Genomic DNA, 15,440 nt, shown 5'->3' with positions numbered 1-15,440 from the left:
TTCTTTGTTATCTTTGAAAACAGGAGCTGTGGTTGCAGTGCACATTCTTTTGTCTAATGCACAGTGAGACAGTGTACACAAACTATTTCAGCTGAAACAAAAGAAAGGAGAAAAGTGTTTCATTTCAGAACCTCTGCCCTCCCTCCCCTCCCGCTATGGCAGTCTTCTGCCAACCTTGTCACATTAACTACGTTATTAACACCATGTGCACAGGCAATGTAAAAAGAGGAATATAATGTTTTGTCAGATCACAGTGATATGGCCCTTAAGAGTCAGAGGCTCTGCATTACTACAGTATTGCCTGTAGAGCTTTGGCCTATCAGCACCCAGAATGGCAGATGCTGGGGGGGTGGGGGAAGGGAGGGAGATGACAACTGGGAACATGACATTAAGGACTTGACAGCTCTCCTTTGAAGTCTGAGTCTCTCTTGTCTGATAATGTTGCTGGGTGATTTTAACTGAGCTTTTAGAAGTTTATGAATAATTTATCCATTAGAAACCTAGAAAGCTTAGTGCTTGATGCTGCCATAAAGTAGTTGTGCAAACGAGAAGTAATACATGCCTTAATGCTTACGTATACTGTATTGTGATTTAATAAATATTTTCCATTGTTAGATGCTTTTGAAGCAAATCCTGTCAAGCCTGTTTGCTTTCATTTGCAGTTCGTCAGTGAAGTTTAAGGGGTTTTGTTCTGTTGGCATTCCTCTACTTACTCCTGCACTTCCAGCCCAGCCTCAATCTGTTTAAAATCTGTTTACTGTCTTTTATGATGCAAGTCAGAAGCTGAGGAACAATAAATCTTTTGTTTTCTTATTTTACATTTTCCTACCTCAGCAGCTCAGGTGCACCACTCCTGTAGTTGTGGAACATGGACAGTGACTCTCTACCAAGCCCTAAACTCCTGGTAAATTAGGTTAATCTAGGTCATAAGTACCTGGCAGATCCCATAAAGTAGATCAAATTCCTCTTATTCACTTCCAAGGATAGTAATAGCTATCTTTAGTCTTTCCTCCAGGAAGTCGTCTACATTTCTTTAAACTCCGCCATTGTAGCTGCCACTGGGATATTCTAACTTTCCTGTCTTGCAAGTATCTTTGGAAACTACATCCCTTGTAACCATGTGCTTCTGAGTGACTGGCGGCTTTCCCCAATGGTCTAGTTTTAAAAGCTGCCCTCCTTTATAAATGTTAGTGCCAGTAGTCTGGTTCCACTCTGCTTAAGGTGGAGCCCATTCCATCAGAACAGGCCTCAGCTCTGCTGGGCTGAAAACCCTGGACACCCTAGGGAGGAAAGTCTTCCAGGACTCCATGCTGGCGGCTGGTATTGCTTGCTATCAGCTATATATGAGCCAATATTCCAGGAATCTCTGGAAGCAAGTCCAGGATCTAGTTGAGAGCCTGCCTCAGCAACTTCAGAAAGACTTCCTGAAGGTGGTCCAGCAGGGTTTGGAGTGTGACGAGCATGAGGTACGGTCCGCATTTGAGGTCTTTGAGATGACTGCGAGGGTGGCAGCGACTGGTATCGGTGCCTGCCGTAAGGCTTGGCTCCATGCATCCGACATCCTTGCAGAAGTTCAGGAACTGCTTGTGGATCTGCTCTGTACCAGAGAGAATCTCTTTGGTGACAAGATTAAGGAGGCAGTAGATCAGCTGAAGGATCATCATGAGATACTAGAGCATGTCTCAGCCAGCACCTCAGACCAACAGTCCTTGAGCAAGAAGTCCTCACGGCAAGAGTCTAGGTGCCCTTTTTATCATCCAAGGAAGTACTACCCTCTGGCGGCCAGAGTGAGGTCTCAACGGGCCAGCACTAGAGCTCACCCTCTGCAAATACGAATTCCTAGGCCTGAGCTGGTGCCCCACCAAAGTCCTGCCAAGGGGGTTTTAACAGGCTGCAAGGGAGTGTAAGACCATCACCAGTGCCCTCGATGGCAGGTCTTCTGGTCGGAGGTCGGCTATCTTAGTATTGAATTTTTTAATATACCATATGTTTCTTTTTTGTTTATCCTTTTTTTGTTTTAATGAGATTTTCTATATTATGTATTTTTTATATTGTTTTTGTTGGGTTTTTTTGTACATTGCTTTGCTATATTTTGTAAGGCAGTATATCAAATTAACATTTTTTGGCACAGAATTCCCCCAGGATTAAGTTATCTTTGCCGTTTCCCCCCAGCTCATCCCTACCAGCATCTTCCCCCACCAACCAACTTCTCATGCCAACTGCCACCAGGTCTCTCCTCCTTTGTCTCCCCACATTAATCTTTCTCTCTCTTGTAACCCTTAACACCTTTCCCGCTCCAGGCTGTCTTTCCTAGTCCTTACTGTGTTCTGAAAGAGCAATGCTTCCTAGGCAAACAGGAAGCATTTCTGCTACTTTCTAATATACAACTGTAGCAGCATCTGTTCTTGCTAGTACCCAACCCATGCTCCTGCCTCTTATTACACGAGCATTGGCTTCTGTTCTTATCTGCTCATGGGACCAACTCTTCTTTGTGATATTTAGAACATTTCTCCTCCTGCTTGCTCTGGCTCACTAAACGTATGCTCTGGCTAACTAACTCCATGCAAAATAACAGCTCTTCCTAATTCTATCTGGAGTGAAGCAGTTCATTTCTGATGAGAAATTATTTGTGGGAGGGAAATTCTGCACCAGTTCTGCATTGTACATTGGCACAAAATCCCCTTAGGAGTAAGCCATGAAACATTTGGCTTAAAGAGTAAGTACCTTCTCTTTTCAAAGATTTTGTAAAACTTATTTGCTGTATGATGGAAGCTGCTGGCTCCTCAAGCAAAATTAAAGACCTATAAAAGCCATGTTCCCAGTCTTTGGGCTAAGCAGCATAATCTTCTTTTTGTTCTCTGACCTTTATTGGTCAATATTTTTAGAAAGAGGTATTATTGGGATAACATATTTACTATCTATGAATCTTTGACAGCAAGATTCTGTTGAAATTGGATTACATGAGGTCAATGGTCACATAACCAAACTCTGTCCATTTTGGCCTCAGCAGCTTTCAGTAGTCAACTTTGCATTCAATAAACTAAAAGTACATTGTTTTTGTAATTCTTTATTAAAGAATCATTTCTTTCAAAAATACTCTATGCTCTCCTTTTGTGTTATCACACAAAACGTATTCATAAATCCATAGGAGTCTGGTAAAAGCAAAGAAATTGGCACTTATTCTCTTCAAATAAATAATGTCTTAATTTAGGAACACAAAACAATACTTACAAATGGGAAAGGGAAACCGGCTTCCCTGGTTTGTTCAGTGGTACAAATAAAGTATGGGAAATGAAATTGTCTGAGGTCTACCAAATATTTCAATCCAATTACATTTAGTCTGACAAAGGCCATTAAACTTAAGGCAGGGGTCCCCAAACTTTTTAAATGAAGGGCTGCACGTGACATTTCAAGTCACTGAGAGAGTCTGGGGTGGAGGGCTGACCCTTTGAGTAATTAGAAATACTGCAGAAGAGGGAAGACCGGCAGGCAGCAGGATTTCCAAAGAGGAACAAAGGGAAAATAATCCTAAGAAGTTGGCAAAGCTGCCACTCCCTTGGAAACTTTGCACCTGCTTTTCCCCCTTCTTTTCCATCTGCATGTGTCTCCTGAGAGAATGGGGGTGGTAGAGGGAGAATAAGCAGGTAAATGCACTTGTGACACACTTGTTGCACTCATACCCCATCCCCCTGCCATATGCTCTTACTGTCTTCTTTCCTCTACCCCTCCTCATCATCTCTCCTTTATCTCACCCCTCTACACATCTCTCACCCTTTCCTCTCAACCCCTCTCCTCACCACTCCTCTCATTCCCACTCCTTCCTACCTCTCATTCCCTCTCCTTCTCACACTTCTACCCCTTTTCACTTTGTCTTTCTCTCACATTCCTTCCACGCCTCCATGCCTGTCACCCACACTCCTTCCCCCTCCTCTCACCCAATCTTCTCACTCACACTCCATCTTTCTCCTTTCCTTTTCACCAGGGGACGCTGCTGCTATTATAAATGGTTACTTGCCAGGTTCTTATGGCCTGGCTTGGCCACTGTTGGAAACAGGATGCTGGGCTTGATGGACCCTTGGTCTGACCCAGTATGGCATGTTCTTATGTAACTCTTTGCCAAATGATTAAGGCTGCCTGCCTAGTTTAATGAATAATAATAAATATATCTCCTGTTAAGGCATCTTTGTCTGCAGATTAATTTAATATTGATTAAGCACACCTCTGTTTTATGGACTTAGGTTTGGTGTGTGATTTTGCTCCTTCACTGTGCTTTTAGTTTATTGCCTAAAAAAAATGTAAATCTTGCTCCCTGGGTTGATTTGGCTGCTAGCAGGGAAGTGTTGGGCAGCCTAGACAAAATTGCTCTGAGAACTGGATACAGCCCACAGGCCATAGTTTGAGGAGCCCTGAGCTCAGACATTCACTTTTTTTTCTGTTCACCAGTTAGCCTGACTTATCCTCAAATCTATAAGGAGATTTTGGGGTTTTTTGTTGTTCCTTTTGACTAGAAAAACTGTTATAGTGAAGCAAATAGTTTGTTCTCTACTGTAGTTTTCTGACTGACTTAAGCAATTTTCTTTTCTAGGTTTAAAATTCTTTGGTAAGATTTTCTGTCACTTGCATGCATGTTTAGCCTTGTTTCTTTCTGTGAAAAAAGCACCTCTTAGTTTCACCATATTTGTCCCATATACAGGTGTCAGAACCTCTCTGGATGAGTCTGAAATTTGATAGGATATACTTTTACCAAAATTCTAACCCTTGCCTGAGTTCATCCAAAGTCATCCACAGAAAGCAGTAGGGATGTGCAGAGCAAAAGTTTATGTCCATATGTCCAAAGGGGGTCCCATTTGCGGTCAATATGGACATAAACAGAATTCAATGAGTTGAGTATATGTCCATATGTGCAAATAAAAATTTAAACCCCTCACCCTCCTTAATCCCCCTCCCCCCAAGACTTACCACAACTCCCTGGTGGTCCAGCGGGGTCAGGACGCCATTTCTGACCAACTTTGCAAAGAGCACGTGACTTTTCTTTTCTGTGTTATAGAAAAATTTATGTAATATATAATTTGCTAGATCAGCTCCCTCTTGTTTTGTACTTAGAAAGCAGGAATTGATATGTTATAATATATTACTTAGAGGTTTATGTAACTATAATGTCATATACCTGCTCTCTTTAATATATTCAATGTTATTAATTGGATAATGTATCATGAAAAATTAATAAAGATAAAAAAAAAAAAATTGTTCAACATGGGTACCTTCTCAATTTCAAACAATCTCATTCCACTGCTCCGCCAACTGACCTCACATACCTTCCCCCAATTACGTTTAAAGATATCGCAGTTATTGACATAGTCATACAAGAAGTACCTCCCTCACAGTGTGGAAAAATTATTTAAGGAGTTTTCATTAAGAACTTTGCAATGTGATAGAAATTAGTGGAACAAAGATAATCACTAATATTACTAGTATAATTGCTTGACATAAGGCCTATAAGTTCTGAGAATATATATGGCATTTTTCTTAGCTTGCTTGTAACAAACAAGTCATGAGATCAGATATATTAATGACCAGTTACCCATGAGGCTAATGGTGTATATATCAGGAAAAACAAGACATAAGCAACTGAACCATACCTAAATGTTGCTGATATGATTAGCATAGACAATTGAGGTCTCAGCAGATGACAAGAACATATGGGAGTAGCCCAGAGAAGAAACTGGGACATAGGTCAAGAAAATTAAGCATGAAAGACCAAAGTCAAGACAGCCTGGTTAGATCAGAGAAAGAACAGATCAGAGGAAAAGCTTGTCTGACATTAGTAGTTAATGAAGTGACTGAGCTATTCCTGATCTCCAGTGCTGTTTCCGATTTTCCAAAATATAAACTCACACTGGAAACTGTGAGGGAAGTATCTTTTGTATATTTTCTTAATGCAAAACTCTAATCTTGTATTCTTTTATTGCTTATTCTCAGACTTACAAGTAAAACTTCTGTGCTCATAAATAAGTGTGTTGTGTAATCTGTGATGTAATAACCTACCACTTATTCTACCTTGTATGCACAGCATGGCTGGGGATTCTACTTCCAATATTTTTTTAATACCCAAGAAGTCTGGAGGTCTACAATCTGTTCTAGACCTCCAGGATTTCAGTGAGGCCCTTTGTTGGGAGAAATTCAAGATGACCCCATTGGGTACTCTTCTTTCCTTCATTCAATGGGGAGACTGGATGTGTTCTCTGGACTTTAAGGATGTCTGTGCGCACAACCATAAACACCCTTTTGGCGTTGCCTCTGCTTCTGTATGGATACGGCAGACTACTAGTACAAAGTTCTCACATTTGGGCTTTTTGGCTGCCCTCCTAGTCTTTACAAAGAGCCTTGCAATGGTAGTGGCCCACTTACATCACCAGGAATTTGTGTATTTCCATATTGGGATAACTGTCTTCTAGCATCCCCCATCAGAAATCAATTTCTGAAATCTAGCAACTACAGTAGAAATTCTGCATTCACTGCAATTCTTCATAAACTTTGAGAAATAGATTCTAGTGCCCACTTGGTACCTACAGTCCAGTCCATTCAAGTTTCATTAAAACAAAAATAGACTGGACTTTGCAGTGTTGATGGCTTGGGGTCAAACCCCTGACCTAGAGCTGGGTTACTCTACAATGCATACACTATTGATGGAGGGTTTAACTTATTGTTGGAAATATTCTGTGGTGGAGACATTTACACAAATTTTGCCTACACTATGGTTATTAAAGCTTCTATGAAACTTTTTATCAAGGATGTTGATTTTCATACTGTTTACCACATTACAAGACATTGATACAAATGAGTTTATCTCAACTCAGGTTTCTCTTCATTATATAGTTTTAAATGGTCTGGAATATTAAAATGGCAATGGAGCTCGTAACTATCTGGAGTAATAAATAGTAATGTTCTGTGAGGTGTTCACTATAGTAAGCAAAGTGGAGTCATTATAATATCATTTGGAATGAGCATCTCCAGAAGCTAGTAACCACGGGATGGGGTAAAGTCCCTGCTAATCTGATTAATAATAGTGAGAGATGTGGTGCTAAAACGTAATACTTAATGCTTGTTTTTCATCTTTAATGGTTAACTCTATTTTTTTCCCTTTAGACAAAGGGATAAAGAACTGGAATAATTTTATGAGGGTCATATTTTTCAGAAGAGGTTTTTTTAAAGTTCAATATCAATTTTTACTTTTACTAGAAAGTTTCTTAAGTTTGTGCAAGCAGGAGCTTGATAACTACAATAGTGAGATCCAGTATACTGTGTGTCAGTTTGCAGTGGAAAATCACCCCTTAAAACTAACCTTCCCTAGCATTTACTACAATTTTCCCTGGACTTTCAAGCCGTTTAGGTACTGTGCTAAATCTCATAGAATCACATAGATTGACTAAGACCTGTAGTGATAATTTTTTTTTGTCCCATCTCTTGGTTCTTGCCTATTGATGGGCAAAGATCATTACTAGTGTCTGCAATCATGGCCAGACTGACTGTTCAACTTCTACTACATACACCCTTACATGTCGTCATGATGTCCATAAGTATACAGCTGCTGTTCCTCAAAGGGGAGATGTAATTCGACCATCTAATATAATTTTCTTAGCCAATTGGAAGGTAGAACTTGAGATGAACTTAACTGTTTCCCCTATTTGAATGTCAGATTAGCTCAGGGACCTTACTTAGCTCTGAGGCACACCACTGAATTATTTCTACTCCTCTTCTCTTAATGGCAAAGTTATGTATTGATAAATTGAATAAAAACCACAAAACGAGCCACAGAAACCTTCACAAAAATTACACCAAGGAAAGAATCCAATCTAAAAAAAAAATGTGCCTTATTAAAGGTGGTATCAGAAACTACATCATGCCAAAAGCTTTAACCTAAAACTTATGCCAGGCAGTGGGTTTTAACTCAATCATATCTGGCATCAATCATCTACTACCTCCGTAGCTTTAAGAAGTATTGCAAAAAAAAAAAAAAAAAAAGTTACTTGAATCTCTCAAACAAAAATATATAAATGACTTATCTTAAAAATGAATATAACCACTGCATCAGTCCTGCCTCTTTATGTTCAGAAACTGCATCTGCATCGCTCCAACACCATGATGTTTGGCAGCACTGCTGTCTGCCTCAAGGGAAACTCAGTCTCAACTGAAACAGGCAATATTAAGAAGGATGGCGTTCAGTTGAGAGTTTCCCGTGAGGTAGGCAGCAGTGCCACCGAAACATCTGGTGTTTGGGGCAGATGCGGATACAGTTTCTGATCATAAAGAGGTAGGACAGATGCTATGGTTACATTCATTTTTAAGATAAGTCATTTATGCATTTTTCATTTGAGAAATTAATTAAACATTTTTGCAATACTTTTGAATAATGCTGCGTTGGTGGGAGGTGATTTGATTGAGCTTATAGCCCATTGCGTGGCATAAGACTTTAGATTAAAGTTTTTGACATGATATGGTTTCCAATACTATCTTAATTATCATATTACCTTTATATATTGGATTCCTTCCTTGGTTTCGATAAATTGAATAACATGTTAGTTTGCCTGGTGAGTATACAAGTAGCCGAGCCACATTTTAGAAAGGGTGTCTGAAGCAAGGTAGAAACTCCAGAAAATAACAACTGTTAAAGTCCTATTTATATTCTCAGTAGTCATTTGATACCGGGTGTATGCACTGTAGAGTTGTGCAGCCATTTTCAAAACTTTACCTCCTGCTGCCTTGATCCTTCCAAATATTAGAAAGGTAGAAGTAAACAAACATGATCAAATATTCTGCCTTACTGTTGTTCTAGATGTTGGCGACAAGCTAGAGTTGATTATAAGGGAAAAAGAGGGCCAGCAGATGATGATATAAACTTGTGCACTCTGCAGCAGAGTTCACATTCCTTAATAGTTTTGTTTTTTTTTCCCACAGCAAACACTGCCATCCTGATTTGCAATCAGAAGGGGAAAAAACCAGAGGATTAAGGAGAAAGGAATCCATCTTCGATGAACCTGCAGCACTTTAAAAAAAAAAAAAACAAACCAAAAACAATTTGAAGGGATTTAGAACCAGCAGCTGCAACTGAAGGTTTAGCAGCCACCCCTCGCCCTGGAATGGATGAAACACTGCAGATCTAAATGGTAATCTCATACACTTCTTATTTCTCTTATCAACACCCCTTTAAGGGGTTACAAATGTAGTTTGTAAGGTGTTTTTTTTACTTTGTTATAAGATTGAAATATAGCACTTTCACAGCTACTGAGCCCTAGTGGTGGAATCTGTTATTTATGGAAAGTGAAGTTCCTAACTCTGCTTTTACTTCAGCTCCCTCCCTTGTCTTCTCTTTCTGCATTAGGAATGAAAGGGGGGGGGGGGGGGGAGGTAAGACGCGCCTTTCCTCAAGCATATTTACAAGCGACTAGGGCATGTGGATTGACCATGTGTGTTAAGACCAGTCACATATTGTATCTTCACTTCTCCTTTTTTGTATATTGTATCTTCGTTTTAGACATTTCTAAAGCTAAGGCTTCTTACTGGCAGCCTCTGCTCCTCTTCCACTTCCAGTGCTTAGAGGCTGCCAAGTGATCGGGATTACGAGACTTTCCAAGTTTATATGTACAAAAACAAATTGATACACAGTTTGTCTAATTTAAGGATGATGCTAATTTAGGGTAGGTTAAAGTTAGTTCACATAACTTAAATGTGTTCTAGAGAGACTCCTGCTATGATATGATGAAATCCGCTTTCTTTCCAGTGTAGTTTAATACATGCATGCCTTTTGTTAGTGATCTGATTCTTCTGTTGGTGACACAGGTTTTTTTGTTGCATTGAAAAAACACTTGGCACAAGTTATTTTAATAGTAAACATGACTCCAAGTGCAAAGAAATTCATAGTTCACATAAAGGCCAAAAATTGCTATGTAATTGTCATTTTTTTCTTTCACACAATTTGAATCAGTTACGTCATTCTCCCATTTCTAAAACAAATTGAGATCCTAGTCTCTTCTGACACAGAGAATCTTCAAAAATAGAGATTTTTTTTCTAAAACATTGAAGAAAACTATATACAAAATTTCATTGGACATGGATGAATTATCCTAAAAACCTGACACCTTTGCAGCCCGAGAGAATGGAAATTATTTCCCCTCTTTAATTGGAAAGAAAATTGTAATCCTAAGCAGAGCTTGTTAGTTTTTCATCCTTATTCTCACGGGCCCAAGGGGATTTAAAATATTTTTAGTTGGAAATGTTATTTATGTAAAATAGCATAATTGCACACATGCTTTTTATGTTATGAATAGATCAGCTTTATGCGGTCATGTCACAGTTATTCCTGTAAATAAATTCAGAGAATATAGTAGACACAGGAGTGGAGTCACCATGCTCAAAATACTTGGGATTTTTTTAAAATTGATTTTGATCTCTTGGAATTAACTGTAAATGTGTGTAATGGACCTGAATAATAAAATGTGACCTGCCAGAAAGGGAGAACAACTTATATTGGAAAAAAAAAATGTATCACCCTTTTTGACATGAATGCCACAATACCTTAATGTAAATCTACTAACTGATTATTCTTTATGTCAAAGGTTTTTGCCTGGACATAGAGAATAACCCTTAAAAGTACTGGCAACAGAAAAATTAATCCATCTTGAGCCATTGACTTTTTCCGGTCTCAAATGCTGCTCGTTATGGAGAGGGTTTTGAAAGCTAAAAACATGCTTGGGCACATTAAAGAGAATAATCTTCTCAATGACAGGAAGCTTCCTATTGATTTTTAGGAGGCATATAAATAATGGGTGTATTTACTTCTCCTAGAAAGTTGTCAGGCCTTTTTCACTCTTTAATTTGGTTCCTGTGAGGAGGAAGAAATGCGAAAAATCAGAGCTGTACTGGAAATGGCTCTTCTGTTCTGCATGGTTCTTACTGTCTTTTCAGGAGCGACCCTGATGGACTGAACTGTGTCAGCAACTGAAGAGAACACTTGTGGTGTTTTTATGTTTCCATTAAAGCATCCAGCAAAGTAAATATCTATAAAAATTGGATCTTGTTTTTACATAAATATACGATGGGGAAAAACACAAGTTTCTCTCAGCTAAGTTGGCTTTGCCAAAGGATAGAATAACAAATTTACACCATTTAGTGAGTTGCATAAACAAAAAGTAATTATCAAAGAGAAGTTTGTTCAGTGTCATAGAATTATTCTTATGGAATGGCATCTTGTATTAGATGAATGCTTTGAGAAATTCCTGCCTTGTAAACACAAGCAGTTTTTTTGCTGTGCTCTTGCTTTTTTCATTTGTCATGATCCCTCTGCATCTAAGACTTTGAATATTTTTTTTGTTTTTGGAACAGTTAATATGACTTAATTGGGACATCAGATACTGAAACAGATATTCATCACTGATTTATTTAAGAAGTAAGATATGACAGGGTATATATTTCTGGTAAATATCAATATGAATCTAATATTTTTTATTTATTTGCTGCTTACAGATACATAAGCGATTTACAATCAACATACATATTTAAAAAAATATATATTTTGGACCACAAAATTAAGACAAAAAACCCCACATGATCGTGGGGGCAAATAAACCTTCATATGAATCCAAGCTAAAGTATTTTTGATAAATTTTTAACATTGATTTAAAAGCCTTTGAATCCTCTGTCAAATGGAGTGCCTCTAGAAGAGAGTTCCAAATGTTAGGGGCTACCACCAAAAAGTTGGTTCCTTTGATTTTGGCCAGCTGGGCCTGTCTTACCAAAGGACTGTCAAGGAGGCCTCTCTGTGTCAAGGAAACTTGGATCTGGGTACACCACCCTAGGAGCTGTGCAGGACTGCAAGGCTGCACAGGTTGGAGCAAGACTAGTCTAGTCTGGTTACTGGAGCAGGACATTGTACTGGACCTGAGACTGAACACAAACATGGACAAGGCAAGGTACTGAGCACAGACTGGGAGAGATACAGGCAAGGCAGGATACTAGACATGCACTGGAACTAAATACAGGCTGGAGCAAGACAAGGTACTGACGACAGGGAATGAATACCAGGAACAGGACTGGGCTGGGCACGGCAAGACCAGAGACGGGGCTGGGTAGGAACTAGGCAAGACAACACAGAGCAAAGAGCATATATGCCTGAAGGCAGCAAAGCTGGAGGCCCCTAGGTAAAAAGAAGTCTGGATAGGCCGTAAAGCAAGATACAAGATAGGAGTAGGCCCAGAGACCACAAGACTAAGCATGAGAGCAGAAGGCCTGGAGCTACAAAAACAAGATGCAAGACTAGTGTGACCAGATCAGAGAGTCAAGGGCGAGTCCATGAAAAAGCAAGGTGGTTCTGGCAAGGCCAGGTTACATAGCGCTGAGACTTGGGCATGGTGAGAGCAGCGAAGAGGAGCTTAGCAAGGCTAGTGATGAGGCTCACTGAGGGCCTCCGCAAACAGGTGTGTGTGAGAGAGAGAGGTTAGAGAGGGGATGGGAATGGAGCAGGACCAGAATAGGGAGTAGAAACACCTTTTTTTTTCCTCCCCCCCCCCTCCCCCCCCAATCAGGGTGTCTCCTTGAACTTGAAAACTTTTCTTCCTTATTTTTTCCATTAATGGCTATTAATCACTCCCCTTTCCTCTTATTCACCCAATTCTTCCGTCCCTTCCCTTCTCAACCTTCACATGGCCCCACCAAGTCTTCTGTTTTTTCTTGCTGGCAGAATGTGGGAAACCCGGCCAGCCAGCATGTTATCAGACTCCGCTGTACTCTTCATGCCTGCATGGTGTAGGACCCTTGTGGGGACTTCATTATCCAGCACTGCCTGTGTCATCTTGCCTCTAGGTAGCCACCACAGGATGTTTTGGAGGGGTACTTGCTGCCACCCCAAAATTTTGCTGCCTGAGGCAGCCAGCTCACCCTGGCTAATGATAGACCACCCCTGAACTTAAACAGACAAAGTAAACAATAAGCAGACAAACTGCTTCCTGTCTCTGAAGCCCTTTCATAGGTTTGTCAGGGCCAGAATAGAGCTATGCCTAGGTGCTGTAATGATTGTCAATTGTACTGGCTTGGGAGCCATGTCATCAGGAAAGTAATGCTGACAATAAGAGCCGTTTGACCAAATTTAAGCTAAGTACATTGGATTTGCCTGATAATCAAGTATTAAGGTTTAGGCTCAATCGTACAAAAACTTTTAAGTTGCTTCCAAAGACTGTTTTATAAAAAAAAAGAAAAAGTATAAAAATGTTGTTATAATAAAATTTATTGGGACCGATAATTGCACAACACAAAAATTGGAGGTTTTTCTGACCTAACGATTTTGCCCTCTATCAAATCAGTGAGAATTTGCTTGTATTTGGCATCTGAAGTCTCTTCCTCCTTGAAACAAAAAATGTTGAGTGCAATGTGTCTTTAAATATTAGAGGTGCAAATTATTCTTGCTTATGAGGAAAAGTAGGACACACAGTATGAGGGCAGTGGATGAAAACAAAATTTAAAAAATGGCAAACACTTGTGCATATCTTTAACTTAAACACAAGTGTACGTCAAAGTACCTGTATGTTTCACTATAATCACGTTGCTCATTGCAAATGGAAATGAGATCACCTTTGCTTTCTGTAGCTGTATTTCAGAGAAGAGAAAACGGTATATTAAAAACTCTTAAATTCACTCAGCTTTCACAGAGGAAATTGTTATAGCTCTTTATAAAGTAATGAACATGGAAAATTTTTGTGCAAGTGAAGTTATTTTTGTATATTGTTGCCATAGCAGCATCACTTCCTGACACAATAGTATCTTTGCTGCTTGCTGACCACACAAAATTATGCAGAGTAGTTAAATCTCATGCTGATTGTGATGAATTGCAGGAGGACCTTGCGAGACTGGAAGATTGGGCTTCCAAATGGCAGATGAATTTTAATGTAGACAAGTGCAAAGTGATGTCTTAATGCCTCTATCGCTCCATGGTGAGAAAGCATCTTGTCTGCAGTTCTGGTCACCACATCTCAAAAAGGATATAGCTGCACTGGAGAAAGTGCAGGGAAGGGCAACCCAAATAAGGGGCATGGAACGGCTGCCCTATGAAGAAAGGCTAAAGAAGTTAGGAATGTTCATTTTGGAGAAGACTACTGAGGGAGGGGAGGGGGGGGGGCGGATATGATAGAAGTCTAGAAAATCATGAAAGAACTTGAACAAGATAATGTAAATCAGTTATTTACTCTCTGATAATAGGACCAGGGGGGCACTCCATGAAGTTAGCAAGTAGCTCATCTAAAACAAATCGATAAATTCTTTTTCACTCAGCACATAGTTAAGCTCTGGAATTCATTGCCAGAGGATGTACTTACAGCAGTTAGTGTAACTGGGTTTAAAAAAGGTTTGGATAAGTTCCTAGAGGATAAATCCAAAAACTGCTATGATAGTAAAAGGCAATAGTAGCTTGTGATATATTTAGTGTTTGGGTGCTTGCCAGGTTCTTATGGCCTGGATTGGCCACTGTTGGAAACAGGATACTGGGCTTGATGGACCCTTGGTCTGACCCAGTATGGCATATCAAAAAAAAAAGAATGGGCTGCTGGGCTTAATGGACCTTCAATCTGACACAGCATGGCACTTCTTAAGTTATCATGCTGACTCGTGTCATGCTGCTAACCCTTAACAGCAGGATTCCCAGCCTTCTTACTATTACTGCTTATCATTTCTTCCTTAGTAATGGGGTAACCCTCAAATAGCCTGACCCTTTCAGTAAGGATTATACTTCTTTGTAGGTCCTTGCCCCTGACAGTTTCATGTGTAAGAGAGACTCTGCTCTCACTAAATAAATCCTTAAGTACCGTAAATCCTTAATTAACCTCACCTATGTTCCCCAAATACTATCTCATTCCTTTGTAGTCAGTTTCTTCCTGTTTATCTAAGCTATCAGCTGAGACCAGCATCACTGTCCTTAGCCCCAAATACTCTTAGCAGTATTAAAAAAAAATTAAATAAAATAAGCCCTACATTTAGGGGGAATTTTTTGTGGCGTCATTTTTAAAACCTCCAGAAAATACTTAGGCTTCATATCATGAAATCAATTTCAACAGGAAAATTGACCATTCTCAAGTTCCGATACCTAACAAAATTTTCAAGAGTTTCAATTCTACATTTTAAGTAGGCGTGAGGTGCTTGCCTACAGATTCTGTAAGTTCAGTTTTATGTTTAATGTGGTTTGGTTTAGTTCATTCTGTTCTATGGTGCTTGTTGCTGTATGTTTACTGATTTTAATGTGTATGTTCTTCACCAAGATCTGTAGATTGGCAGAATATAAATGTTTAAAATAAATATTAATTCTCTTTAAGTAATGCAATCTTGAGATCTTGCAACAAAGAAACTTGTAGAGAAAAGGAACTTAACTGAGAAGAATAGTAATCCAATTCCTCCTCCTGCTC

General features: G+C 39.5%; 1 protein-coding gene across 1 annotated transcript in view; it reads left to right on the top strand.

Moving 5' to 3' along the window:
* Positions 1-15,440, top strand: part of PEAK1 (pseudopodium enriched atypical kinase 1) — a 232,204-nt gene that overhangs the window by 154,185 nt on the left and 62,579 nt on the right. The window contains 1 exon segment of the mRNA XM_029575835.1: positions 8,956-9,164. The gene's annotated coding sequence lies outside the window, so the exon portion shown is untranslated.

This window comes from Rhinatrema bivittatum, chromosome 13 (genome assembly GCF_901001135.1).
Source record: "Rhinatrema bivittatum chromosome 13, aRhiBiv1.1, whole genome shotgun sequence".
Lineage (NCBI taxonomy): Eukaryota > Metazoa > Chordata > Amphibia > Gymnophiona > Rhinatrematidae > Rhinatrema > Rhinatrema bivittatum.
Note: the sequence above shows the minus strand (reverse complement) of the source record. Positions and strands in the feature narration are given on the sequence as shown.